This window comes from Nicotiana tomentosiformis, chromosome 9 (genome assembly GCF_000390325.3).
Source record: "Nicotiana tomentosiformis chromosome 9, ASM39032v3, whole genome shotgun sequence".
NCBI lineage: Eukaryota > Viridiplantae > Streptophyta > Magnoliopsida > Solanales > Solanaceae > Nicotiana > Nicotiana tomentosiformis.
In genome coordinates, this window is record NC_090820.1 from 57163144 (window position 1) to 57177218 (window position 14075).

Genomic DNA, 14075 nt, shown 5'->3' on the forward strand with positions numbered 1-14075 from the left:
TGGAAATGGGGAAGATTGGCTAGATTCGCGGATGTAGGGGAAAAGGGGATGATTTGAAGACTGGATTTGTGACCTTGCACGAATTGGTGCAAGGTCTATGATTGATTGGGGTTGATGGGGTTTGAGAGATGGAAGAGAGAAAAGGGAAACTAGGTCGGCTGTTTTGGGAAAGAATGAGCTAGGGTTGGGGGTGTCTCCAGGTTAAGAATGGGAGATGGAACGGGAGTCGTTGGATCATTGTGATCAACGGCTCCGATATTTCGAAAATAAAAATGTTTATTAGGAAAAAAGGACGACTGTTGGATTTCTTTTAATCCAACGGCAGAGATAAATCACTGATGGATATTGAAATAAAAGGAAAACAATTAGTTTAATTGTGGACCATTGATCGTTTGGAGAAACGGTGCAGACGAAGTGTGTTTCTTGTGTGAGTGTTTGAGCGATGATGTGGCAATTTATTATTGGCTTAGACGAGATGGCCTGGATCGCCAAGGTGGATTGGAGGGGCAATTTTTGGACTGGGTCAGGTGAGATTGGGCTTATGTTTTGGGCTAAAATTGATTTAATAAATGACAATAATGCATTTCATGGGGCATTTGCATTTATAGCCTTTTAGTTTTTAACCTCTTTATAATTAATTTAATTAAACTTAAATAATTTCTAATAAAATACAATAAAACTATAAATGTCACATATACTACTAATTATAGTAATTAATTATTCAAAAAATACTTTGCTTTCTAAATTACAACACTAATTTCGAACATGGTAATCTAATTAGTCAAAATCTTAAGAAGTAATTCGTTAAATTAATCACAAAAACCTTTATGGCATATTAAGAAAAAATTTAATAATATTAAAATAGTAGGTACTTTTGTAATTACATATTATTAATGTTGAATGATTAATTTCAAAACTAATGCTTAACTAATTTGTAAAAATTAATATTTGTTGACAAGAAATACTTTCAAACATTTATTGCAAATCATTAAGTATAAATTAATTAATTTTAAAGGCAGGGTCAAAATTGGCCGTCAACAATCATGACTTGGTTGAGTTAGAGGGATTCAGTTCTAATGACTTGGTTATGTGCAAATGGGTTTTGAAGTGTTCTTGATGATTTCTGCCACAACTTGAGATGGATATTATCTACAGGTATGAGGGGTATGTGGTGTGCTGTGATTTTCTCCTGTATGGGATCAAGTGGAAGGTTTTTGACCGATTGAGTATGTATTCTTCTTGTGACTCAGAGTTGATAATAAGGTTCTCGTGCTTTTCACATGATGGCATGATAGATGTGGTGCGTCCTATGGGATTGAGATTTGCATGTACAAGGTGGCGGTTCAGATTTGGAGGGAATGTCATGAATTTTGGACAACATGGACGGTTTCAGATGATTAGATGAATTCTATTAATACTTTGTATTTACTAAGAAGGGTGTGCATTTCAGGAGGCGCACTATATTTTGGCTTACAGATGCGTCATTGGTATTGCAGTACTCGCCTGGTTGATCGACTACTGATATTCAGATTTATGCTATATAGAACGGAAGAATTATAGAAGTATTCCTCATGTGGTGATTATATATGAGAGATGTGTTAGTCATTCGAGTGGTGGAGTTGGGATCGACTATGGTGATTCATGTGTTCTATGGATTTGGAGACTTGGAGTTCTCAGAAGCAGATTGTTTCATGGTTGTGGACTGTAAAAATGTGGCCAAAGTTAGCCAGATGGTAGTATGTGTTATGGTTAGGTCATTGTGGACTTTTGGAGGGATATTTATCTGTTTGGGGATGACCGTAGTTGATTTGGGGGCCCATTGGTAGGCCAAATAAGGATGTGTACTCTACATCGGATCAGATTTGAAGACTCAGCACTATTCTTGTTGAAGGGTGTGTCATTCGGTTAGAGTTTATCTTGTTCGTGTTCTGATAAGTTTTATGTGTTACTCTTCTATTCTACGAGGGGTTCTGATTTGTTGGTTATATGCACACATAATGCGGTTCTATTTGGGCTTTGTAGCGGAATTCGAGCGAGATGGTTATTGGGGTGTTGAATGGTTGATTGTGCCTTGGTTATGGTCTTTTCGGGTTGTGGTATATTGCATTATTCTCTTCTCCGTGGTTATGGTCATGTACTTGATGTCGAATTGCGTGTGGTTGTTGATTTTTAGCATTGTGGCTTGAGGTATTTCATAAGACCGGTGTTTGGACGGGGCCACGCATTGTAGCGGAGTTATGTTGATATATGATCTTTGAGCTAGATTCACGTGTATGGATTCTACTTTGTGTGATGGGTTTGTAGCATTGCGTTTGTGGTTGGTACTTGTTGATCTTGCGGGACGGTTCTCTCATTTGAGTCATTTTCCATGTTTGAGTACACTTGAATTGTTGCTTATTGGTACACAGATTGTACAGTTTATGGCTTTAGGTTGTATTGGTGTGTCATATCAATAGAATAGTTGTGTTTGATGAGATGAGGTCATTGGACCTTGATCACGCCCAACTCTAGTCCTAAAAAGGATAAGCGGTCGCTGCAAATATAATCTGGTTTAAAAGGCCGGAGTCGAATCCCACATAGAACTAAGATTTTGGTGTAACTATTAAGTATCACTAAGAATACATGTTCTAACAATTCCTAATTTATAAATATTAAGATTATGTTTTCTTATTAATTAACTAGCAAATTAAAATATATATTAACAACTAAAGATACAAAAGTTTTGGAACAAGATTAAGGAGGCCTAGAGTTATGATTTCCCCAATTATAGGAATCCTTCTCGCTACGTCTCCTATAATATCGCCTAAGTATTCTCTACTGATCATGAGCACTCGACTTATCGTAATTCTCTCTCGAGCAACTACAATAATGTACTAGTCATATTCTCTAGAATTACGCTAGCTCGCACTTTTTCACCGCTCACTATGATCACGTCAAAGCTTTGTTATCTCTAATCCTGCTTTTAAACCAACCGTATTGATCTCTCATATACCTTGGAAGTGACGTTGTTCAACAACAACCTAAATATGCACTCATTTTCAAGCAATACATAATAAATAAGCATAGTCAATTGATGGTCATTCAATCAACAGCAATAAACAAGTAGTTGAACAAGTAGGGATATTCAAAGGCAAAATTATATTAAAACATAACAAGAATTCATCCTCCAAAAGGTTCCATCAAACCCTAGATTAGAGAGTTTAGCTACTCATAATTGTATAAACAGTCATAGTAATATTCGAAAGCATTAAACTACAGATTAAAGAAGAACAGAGAGAAAAACTCTTGTAATTCGTGCTCCAGAGTATTCTGTAGTCTTTGCCACTCCAATAATGTCTTACCCTAGAAAAACTAACTTTAAGAGGTATTTATAGGGTTAGGGCCGAAGTCTACATGTCCAAAAATAGTGAGAAAATAAAATTGGCTCTGATAGCAGCGTCGGCGCGAGGCACTGTCAGAGGCACCAATGTTTCTGCGTCAGGCACTGTCTGGGGTGCCAATGTTTCTGCACAAGGCACTGTCTAGGGCGCCAATGACAGTGCCCTGGACAATGCCTTGCACTGTCTATGGCCATGACTTTTCATTGCCTTGCACGTCTTCTTTTATTGCTCCATTTTTTGGCTTTGAGGTACCATTTCGTGCAACTTTTCTCCAATTCATGTCCAAGCATTCCTACACGTGAAATAAGCTCTATTAAGCTCAATTGCCACACAAATTAGCATCCAAATAACAAGCAAGTAGGGTAAATAATGTCACAATATATGGAATTATAGTACGACATCAACATCCCACACTTAAATATTGCTCGCCCTGGAGTCAACCAACTAAACACTTCCTCTTCAAGGACCCAACAACCCACACATTCCCAACACACTACATCTATGACCATGGTTGATAGCAACAATTAAACTCTAGCATATGCAGTCAAAATACACTTCCCGTACTTATGCCCAATTTCAAAATGTAAACATAGGAACAACATGGCTATAAAAATCCTAGCCTCGATAACTAACTCAATGTCACAATGCACTCGAGGCTTGAATACTTAATCTAATAGAGAAGTCTAATAATGTTACATATCCTTTATGAAACCATGTGCCCTCACACTAAAACAAAAGACTAAGCAGTCCACACATCCAAATCACATGATCGAATATAATTTAAGGACTCACACATATGAAGAAAAAGCACCCACTCTCTCAAAGAAGTCACATGCACGCAAAAGGTGCCATAGGCTTGCCTATTATATAAACCTCTACTAATGTACGCCCGCTCGGTCTGAAATCAACTAGGACTTTATTATGGTTATAATATGGGCTACGGGACGAGTAGGATATATTTGGGATATAGTGGCTAACCCTCCTAAGCACTTTAACACATCACGTATTCAATTTTAAGCGCAATTCCTTCAATCATCACAAGATAGCTCACCCCAGAATATTTTTCCTTCTTCTTTACGTACTACTTCATATCACATCCACTAGCAAAAATAAGAAACCTCTATTTATTCAATTATTCTTCTCTTTTTTTTTTTTTTTTCTTTTTTTAAAATTTTTGCCTTGCCGCTAGTGGATTTTATTTAAAGCACAATTGCACATTTCTTCCTTCTATTGGTTTCACTCAAAAGCTACCCCAAGTTTCCTTATTAATTCTTTCTAGCGCTCTCTTTGCAATTCAAGTGCTTTAAGAGGTCTAAGGATCAAAATGATTCAATTAAGAATAAAATGGGATAGGTTTGTAATACGATGCCAAAAGAAAGGCTTTATAGGCTCAAAAGGATAACTAGGGATGATTTTATTTGTGATAAGTAACAAAACTCAAAAAACATCAATGAAAGCCTAATAGCACTTTTCAAACCGAGCAACACCTAGGATTTCGATTCAATTCACATTGCAGGCAAGTTCTAGACTCAAATGCAATAACATGGAATATACAAAGAACTCACTTCACACATGGCACATGGCCCCCTAACGATGGTTTTATTCGGACTCTCAATCAAACAAGTATTCACAAAGCCAAGAGATATATTAAGCATAAAGCACAAAGTGAACACAAGTAAAGCAACCAAGACATAGGAGTTATACCACATGCTATTTATTTTTATCAAGGCATCATCATATATTTAAAGCTAAGGAAAAGTGAAACACATGCCAGAACCTAAGTATGCAACCATCAAACAAGTCAAAAGGTGTGAATCATATCATTTCTTCTCCTTTATTTCTTAAGTACTACTCTACTCTAAGAAAAATAATACTATTACCCCGGTTCAAGTTACATCCCATGGAAAGTAACCGGTGCACAAAGAAAAATTACAGGGGATTATTACTACCTAAGGGAAATAAAGAGACATTTTTTTCTATTTTTTAAATTTTTTTAAATTTTTTGTTAAGACTTTAATCCCTCAAGAAAACTGTCTAGGAGATCCATCATCAGGAAAAGTCGAAAATTATTTTAAAAAAAAATTATTAATTAAACTAACACAACTAAAATAGCATAGAAAGTCACCCAGACAATCTCCTCAACCCACACTTAAAATTGTGCATTGTCCCCAATGCGCAACATAAATAATAAGAGGATAAAATAAACTCCCTCGTAGGCCAAAGGCCGAAGCACTAGCAGCTCATACTCAGACTTCTCTTCAGGTATTTTTCTTTGTGTGGGCACCCCACACTTAGTTCTAACCATCTGGCTTGTTGTTGTATCCTTCCAATGGCTTTGCATTCCATGCTCCTACAAAATAAAAATGACACTACAAAAATAGTATAGTAAAACAATAATTAAAAAAATTAAAAATAAAAGAAAGAAGTAAAGTTGGGTTGCCTCCCAACAAGCGCCTGATTTAACGTCACGGCACTACATGAACAACTTTCTTCCTCCACATCGAGCTTATGAATTGAACCCCAAGTTTTGATTCAAGCTTATGATTATGCTCCTGGGGAGGTATAAATTCTTGTGAGCCAAAAATTAAGTAAATTCTCATGCACCTTTTGGCTCTCGACCGAGGAGTGTCACCTTGCTTAGACGACCTTGAATATTTCAAAATATAAGGCTCATCTACCTCTTCCTGTGACTCCCTTTTATGCTCATAAATATCAATTCTCATTTCACCATTCGAACATAATGTAGAGAAGTGTTTGGAATGAGGTGTGACGCGCTCAAATACTTGAACTTCAATATTTTTAGCCTCCTCGACATAAATTATACTAGAGTCAACTAAATTTGTATCCTCAATGTCCTTGCGTGACTCTAGTATCATTTCTTCAACATTGACATCATCAAATTCTTGCTGGTTAGAGTGTTGGTGTTCTACTCTGGACTCCTCCATTGGCACCTCAATTTCTGTCTCTAATGCACACTGCTCCTGGCTACTATCCATAATATTAACTTGTTGAGCATTAAATGCTTCAACTAGTTAACTCACTTGATCCTCCAAGTTGCGAATAGTTGCCTCTTGCCTTTGTATCTACAGTTGTGTCTCATTATTATTTCTCACAAGGTACCTTAGCATATCCTTAATCTCCTTCAGGTCATGATCCCTGGGTCCTTTGTTCCTATTCACTTCACAAGAATAACTAGAACCATCATAGTAAGGGGAAGGATAAGAAATATAAGCACAACCATGAAAGTGGCCATTTTGACTACCACGCACATCACACACATTCCACAAATAAGATTGAGTTGGTGCACATAACTCACTCTCGGGAATATTTTGAAAATTTTACCACAGGTGATTTCCTTCATAATATATATGAGGATCAATAGAAGAATTACCAACACCTAAACTCCAATAATTCCAAGATGTCATGTTTCTCAAATCACCGAGTAGAATAAAATAAAATTAAAAAATTAAAACAAAACAAAACAAAATAAAAGTTCAAACTTGAATCCTAGCAATATATATAGCTACAACTACACTGTTAGTTCCCCGGCAACTGCGCCAAAATTTGATCACGCCCAACTCTAGTCCTAAAAATGATAAGCGGTCGCTACAAATATAATCCGGTTTAAAAGTCCGGAGTCGAATCCTACAGAGAACTAAGGTTTTAGTGTAACTATTAGGTATTACTAAGAAGACAAGCTCAAACAATTCCTAATTTATAAATATTAAGATTCTATTTTCTTACTAATTAGCTAGCAAATTAAAGCATAAATTAACAACTAAAGATACTAAAGTTTTGGGGACAAGATTAAGGAGGCCTAGAGTTATGATTTTCCCAATTGTCGGAATCCTTCTCGCTACGTCTCCTATAATATCGCCTAAGTATTCTCTACTGATTATGAGCACTCGATTTATCGTAATTCTCTCTCGAGCAACTACAATAATGTACTAGTCATATTCTCTCGAATTACGCTAGCTCGCACTTTTTCACCGCTCACTATGATCACGTTAAAGCTTCGTTATCTCTAATCCTGCTTTTAAACCCGCCGTATTGATCTCTCATATACCTTGGAAGTAGCGTTGTTCGACAATAACCTAAATATGCACTCTTTCTCAAGCAATACATAACAAATAGGCACAGTCAATTGATGGTCATTTAATCAACATCAATAAACACGTAGTTGAACAAGTAGGGATATTCAAAGGCAAAATTATATTAAAATATAACAAGAATTCATCCTCCAAAATGTTCCATCAAACCCTAGATTAGAGATTTTAGCTACTCATAATTGTATAAACAATCATAGTAATATTCAAAAGCATTAAACTACAGATTAAAGAAGAACAGAGAGAAAAACTCTTGTGATTCGTGATCCAGAGTATTCTGTAGTCTTTTGCCTCTCTAATAATGTCTTACCCTAGAAAAACTAAATTTAATAGGTATTTATAGGGTTGGGGTCGAAGTCTACATGTCCAAAAATAGTGAGGAAATAAAACTGGCTCGGATAGCAGCGTCGGCGCGAGGCACTGTCAGAGGCACCAATGTTTCTGCGCGAGGAACTGTCTGGGGCGCCAATGAAAGTGCCCTGGACAATGCCTTCCACTGTCTATGACCATGACTTTTCATTTCCTTGCACGTCTACTTTTATTGCTCCATTTTGTGGCTCTGAGGTACCATTTGGTGCAACGTTTCTCCAACTAATGTCCAAGCATTCCTACACGTGAAATAAGCTCTATTAAGCTTAATTGTCGCACAAATTAGCATCCAAATAACAATCAAGTAGGGTAAATAATGTCAAAATATATGGAATTATAATTCGACATCAGACCTAGACTAGGTGCTATCAGATTTTTTTACGGTATGGTTGAAAGAATAATATCGAAAGTCGGCTTAAAATTTGACATTGATTTTGTCAGACGTGATAGAGATCCATGACTTTTTGATCTGATGATTGGTTACGAGTTTCTGCATGTTTCATTCACCATTGGCAGTGTACGAAGGGTTGGAACAAGGTTTTAGTTGATATGAGGTTTGCTACCGGTGTTAGGCTTGTTTTTGGGAAGCTATTGTGGTCAGAAGTTACTGTTATGGGTATGTGAGTTATGTGGTATATCATGTGATTACATCTTCGGTTATGGTTATGACTTGATACAGCTTGTTCAGACTTATACAGTGTATAGACGTGAGATTCGGGTCTTGTAAGGGATTCCAGATGTTGGAAATTAGGCTTCAAGGTTTATGGGCTAAGGTTGAATTAAGGATCTTCAGTTATGTTGTGTTGCCAGACTTATATGGATTGGGGTGACATGGGATCACCCCCGGGTATGTGCATGGTAAGGTTACACAGTGATTTGACGGCTCGAGAACTACTCTTGGTACTTTCGAGTACGAACGTATGTTTAAGTGGGGGAGAATATAACGAGCCAGTTTGTCATTTTGAGAATTTGTATTCCATTCAGCTATTTGAAATATGCAGTAGCTTCGTATGATGTATTATGACTTGTGTAAATCATCGGTTTTGGTTTTCAGGTGATTCGAAATTGATTTGGAAGAATGATTCTCAATTAGGAAACTTTAAGTTGGAAGAGTTGACCAAGTTTGACTTATGAGTATTTGACCCCGGATCAGAGTTTTGATGGCTCCGTTAGCTCCGAATGGTGATTTTGGACTTGGGCGTATGCACGGTTTTGTATTTGGGGGTTTCTAGAAGGTTTTGGCACTATTTGGCAAAAATTGGTAATTGAAGGTTTGGAATGTTCATAAGTTTGACCGGGAGTTGAGTTTGATGATACCGAGTTTGGATTGTGGTTCCGGGAATTTGAATAGCTTCATTATGTCTTTCTAGACTTGTGTGCAAAAATTTGAGTTCATTCCGAGTTGATTTGATATGGTTCGGCACGAGTTTTGGAAGTTGAAAGTTTAAAAGTTCATTAAGTTCGATTTGAGGTGCGATTCATGGTTGTGATGTTAATATGGGTGATTTAAGACCTCGAGTAGATCCGTGTTATATTTTGGGACTTGTTGGTATGTTCGAACGGAGTTCCGAGGGGCTCGGGCATGTTTTGGATTGATTTTGGACCATTTTTCTTCATATTTTCATTGTTAGTTTATGCTGGTTTCTGATGCCCCAATTGTTCTTAGCGATCGCGAAGATGGAGATGCGATCGCGTAGAGGAAATTTGGAGCTGGGCACTTTCTTCATCGCGGTTGCGATTGGAAGACCGCATTCGCGTAGCTTTGTGTTGGTTTCGCATTTGAGTCATCGCATTCGCATAGAGCTTAGCTGAGAGCTAGGAGCTGGTGATTTCTCTTCCGCATTCGCGTGGGTCAGTCCGTATTTGCAGAGAATTGGCATCTGTGGGCATTGCGTTCGCATGAGAAGGCTCGTGAACGTGTAGAGTATTTCAGGGCACTGTATTTTTCTTCTTCGCGATCACGATTCATAAATCCGTCTAGTGATTATAAGTACTCTTTTTTCGGAGGTTTCAGATATTTTAGCATATTTTGAGCTATGGAGCTTGGATTGAGGCGAGTTTTACCACATGGATTGGGGTAAGTATTTTATACTCTGTATTGATTTTATTCCGTGATTCCATCTTCATTTTTGGCATTTGATTGAAAATTTCAAAAGAGAAATTAAGGGTTTTTGTCGAAACCTTCCTAAAGTGAATTTTTTAGTTTTGAACATCAATTCGGAGTCGGATTTGAGTGAAATTAGTATGGTTGGACTCGTAATTGAATGGATTATCGGATTTTATAAGTTTTGTCGGGTTTCGAGATACGGGCCTATATTTGACTTTTTGGTTGACTTTGGACTTTTGATTAAAGATTCAACCTTTGTCGATTGGGTTTGTTTCCTTTGGCATTATTTGATGATTTTGAGTTACTTTTGGCTAGTTATGAATCGTTCGGAGGTTGATCGCGTTGGATGGAATTTCTAGATTATTGTTTAACTTGCTAGGTATTGGATTCGGCTTGTTCGAGATAAATAACATATCTAAACCTGGATTTGAGGGTATTTAGCCCTGGGGACTATGTTATACGAGATGCATTGAGGTGACGCACATTCTAGGTGACGAGTGTGTAGGCGTGTGCCGGGGAAATCATGATGCTAGTTGGTTGTTAGACCGTGACCGAACTTGTTTTGCTGTTATATCTTGTTACCTCTATGTTCTCCCTACTTGTTTGATTATATGAGATGTGAATCATGTTATAAATCATGTTTAGGCTATATGCTTATTCTGTTGGGACCCGCTGAGGTCATTTTTATTGTTGAGCTATTTTCTTAAATTGCAATTATGTACTCAGTCATATTCATTCATTTGTCTATCATATCTCAGTCTCTATTATCATTTACTGTTACATCATGTTATCATTGTTTGGGCTGAGTGGTATGAGATATGTGAGCCTGTGAGACTGGAGAGATTGATGACTGAGTTGGGGCCTGAGAGCGGTGTTGTGAGTGATATTGTGGATCAAGTTGCACACCACAGCAGGCTATATTGGCTTTATATGTATTATTATTATATGGATCGGGCTGCACACCGTTGCAGGACTTATAGGCTTTATTATTATTTATGGGATCCGACTGCACGCCGCAGCAGGCCATATTGGCTTTATATTAGCGCTTGAGCAGGATCCGCCGCTTCGGAGTCTGACATACCAACAATAAGTGCAGGTACCGTACAGTGTTGAGTGACTGAGTGTGCTGAGTGATTGAGTGTGATGAGTGGGAGTTTGAGACAGTGATATTGAGTACTTTGAGAGTGAGAATACATGGGTTTAGCATTGTGATGCATTACATTTGACATGCATACTTGACATGTAGGCATAGAGATGCATTTCCTCAAGCTCTACGGTATTGTGACATTCATGACTTCACATGCACATTAACATGTAGGCATAGAGATGTTCTTTCCTCATGCTATTTGATAATGATATATCTTATCTGTTGTTGAAAGGTTTTGGAAAAAATCACAGTTTTCTGATATACTCATATTTTGGTGATTTCGGTGAAAGATTTGAGTTTTACTGTTATACCTAAAAAGCATGCCTATTTTCCGTAACTGTGAACGAGCTGAGTGTCATATCTTTGAGTTATTACTTGTATTGCTTTTATTATATTGTCACGAGTTGTTCTTGGCTATTGGTGTTGGACTCTGATCGTTGTCCAAGCTCGTCACTGCTTTCAACTTAAGGTTAGATTTGTTACTTATTGAGTACATGGGGTCGGTTGTACTCATACTACACTTCTGCACCTTGCGTGCAGATTTTGGAGTTGATGTTGCTGTGTATGGCGGGAGCTGGCATTGAAGATGTACCTGTATTCCGGTTATAGCTGCATCTTGTTCTTGGTAGCTTTAGATTTATAAATCTATTTATGTACATTTCAGACATATGATATATTTATTTTATACTAGTTTTGTAAACTCTAAATCTTAGAAGCTCATGATTTGTACTACTAGTCCTTGGGAAGTTATATAGAAGTTCAGTTATTTCATTATTTATTTTCTCAGTAAATCTCATTTTGAATTGAAATATTGTTAATTGACTTACTTAACAGGATGAGTTAGGTGTCATCATGACTAGTTGGATTTTTGGGCCGTGACAACAAAGCTAGGAAAATTAGCTATATGAAAAGAGAGAGATTGAGCAAGATCTCCTGATAGAGATTGACCGAAAGAAAGATGAAAAGGGAAAGAGTGAGCAAGAGCCTCTTTCAAAATTCTTTCTTTTAAAAGAGATTGAGCGAGAGTGAGCGTCGGAAAGGAAAGAATGCTTCATACTTCACGTGTTTGAGATGCAATACACGTGTTCATATGAGAAGGGCATGAAAGAGGCCGAGATTTTAAGGTACAATTCAAATAGCTTTTTGTATAACATATTATTGCAGAGTTCGTCCACGGTCACGGTCACGGTCTATATATATATATATATATATATATATATATATATATATATATATATATATATATATATATATATCAGTTGACGTGTTCATGTAATAATATTATCTACTATCTCATAAAAAACAAAAAAGATGATAAATATTTTTAAATATTTTAAATGCAAACTTTATCCTAAATATTTTTCAATTTTTCCAAGCACTTAAATAATAAAATTTTAATTCTAGAAAAAATAGTAGAATTTGGATAGACATGAATGTAGAGCCGTCAATATGGATTTGGTCCGTTGGGTCAGCCCAGCTCAGTCCATGGGGGAATTTGCATCTATACTCAATTTTTGGGTCACAATTTAACTTATACCCGCTTTGCAAAAAAGATTGCTACCTCACTTTTCGGGTAACTTCAGACATACGGGGCCTGAAGTGGAAAGAATTTATGTCTCAAGTTTGAACTTCAGAATTTTTTGCCTAAAGTGTGACCTTATCAAAATAAAACTTTAGATATTTTCGTCTGAAGTTTAGCCTGACTTGCAAAAGCAATCAAAAAAACTTCAGTTCGTAGTGCAAACTTCAGACAAATTAGTCTGAAGTTCTTCAATTTGTAGTGCAAACTTCAGACAAAATCAGTTTGTTATATTTGAACTTCAGATAATTTTTCTTGGCATGATAGCTACAAACTTCAGATAAAATTCAACTTGGTAATGTGTGAAGTTTGGCCCTGCAGTCCCAAATTTCAGTTGATGCTTCTTCGAGTTTTGACAATAAACTCTTGTTTTATTATTTACGTACTTTGTGTTGGGGTGCAAACTTGTAGTGCAAACTACAGACAAAATCAGCTTGTTATATTCGAACTTCAGATAATTTTTTCCGGCATGATAGTTGCAAACTTCAGACAAAATTTAACCTGGTAATGTCTGAAGTTTGTCCCTGCAGTCCCAAACTTCAGTTGATGCTTCTTCGAGTTTTAAACTCTTGTTTTATAATTTACGTACTTTCTGTCGGGATGTATTAATGTTTGAGAGGCAGTGGCGAGTCTTTCTTTCTTCTTGATTTGTAGCTTTGTCCAATTTTCAGAAACGATAACATGTGTAACTTACAGGATAACATGTTTGAGAGAGAAAAGAGGAAGGAGAGAAAAAGAAGAGGAGGAAGAAAGGAGCGCATAGGTCGCATGATCTGAAGTTGTCAAAATTAGGGTATAGGTTAAATAATTTTAAAAATATGGGTATAGGTTAAATGGGGGCGATCAAATAGGGCGCCCCATGTAATTTTTACCAGCCCATGATTTAGCAAGGCTGGGCTAGAATTTTTGGTGCCCATTTAAAAATGAGGCTTTTAAGCCCGACTCGAGTAAGTCTGTGGCCTGTGAGGCTTGATTGAGGCTGGGTTGGGCCAGCCTGTGGGCCTAATAAAAATATGTATTTAAAATATAAAAAGTATATGATACTAAAAATAACAAGAAGAGTATCCCAAGCTTAAAGTTTATTAAGCCCATCGTATTAAAACATCAAAGGCTTAAAATGTTAATTAGTTTTTAAAATTTAATTATTCTTAATATTTAACTAATTAATATTGCATATGAATTGTAGATATATTTGAAAGTGAAGATGTTAAGACAACCTTCTCACAAGCGGATTCAAATGTGTTTGATGAAGATGATGTGTTGGATATCCCATAAGCTTCATGGACGTTCTTTTGAGTAGTTTGTTTTGAGTTTTGACTTTTAGTGAATGAAATATAGTCTTGTCTTTTATTTTTTTTAGTGTTTATTGTGATATATTGGAACAATA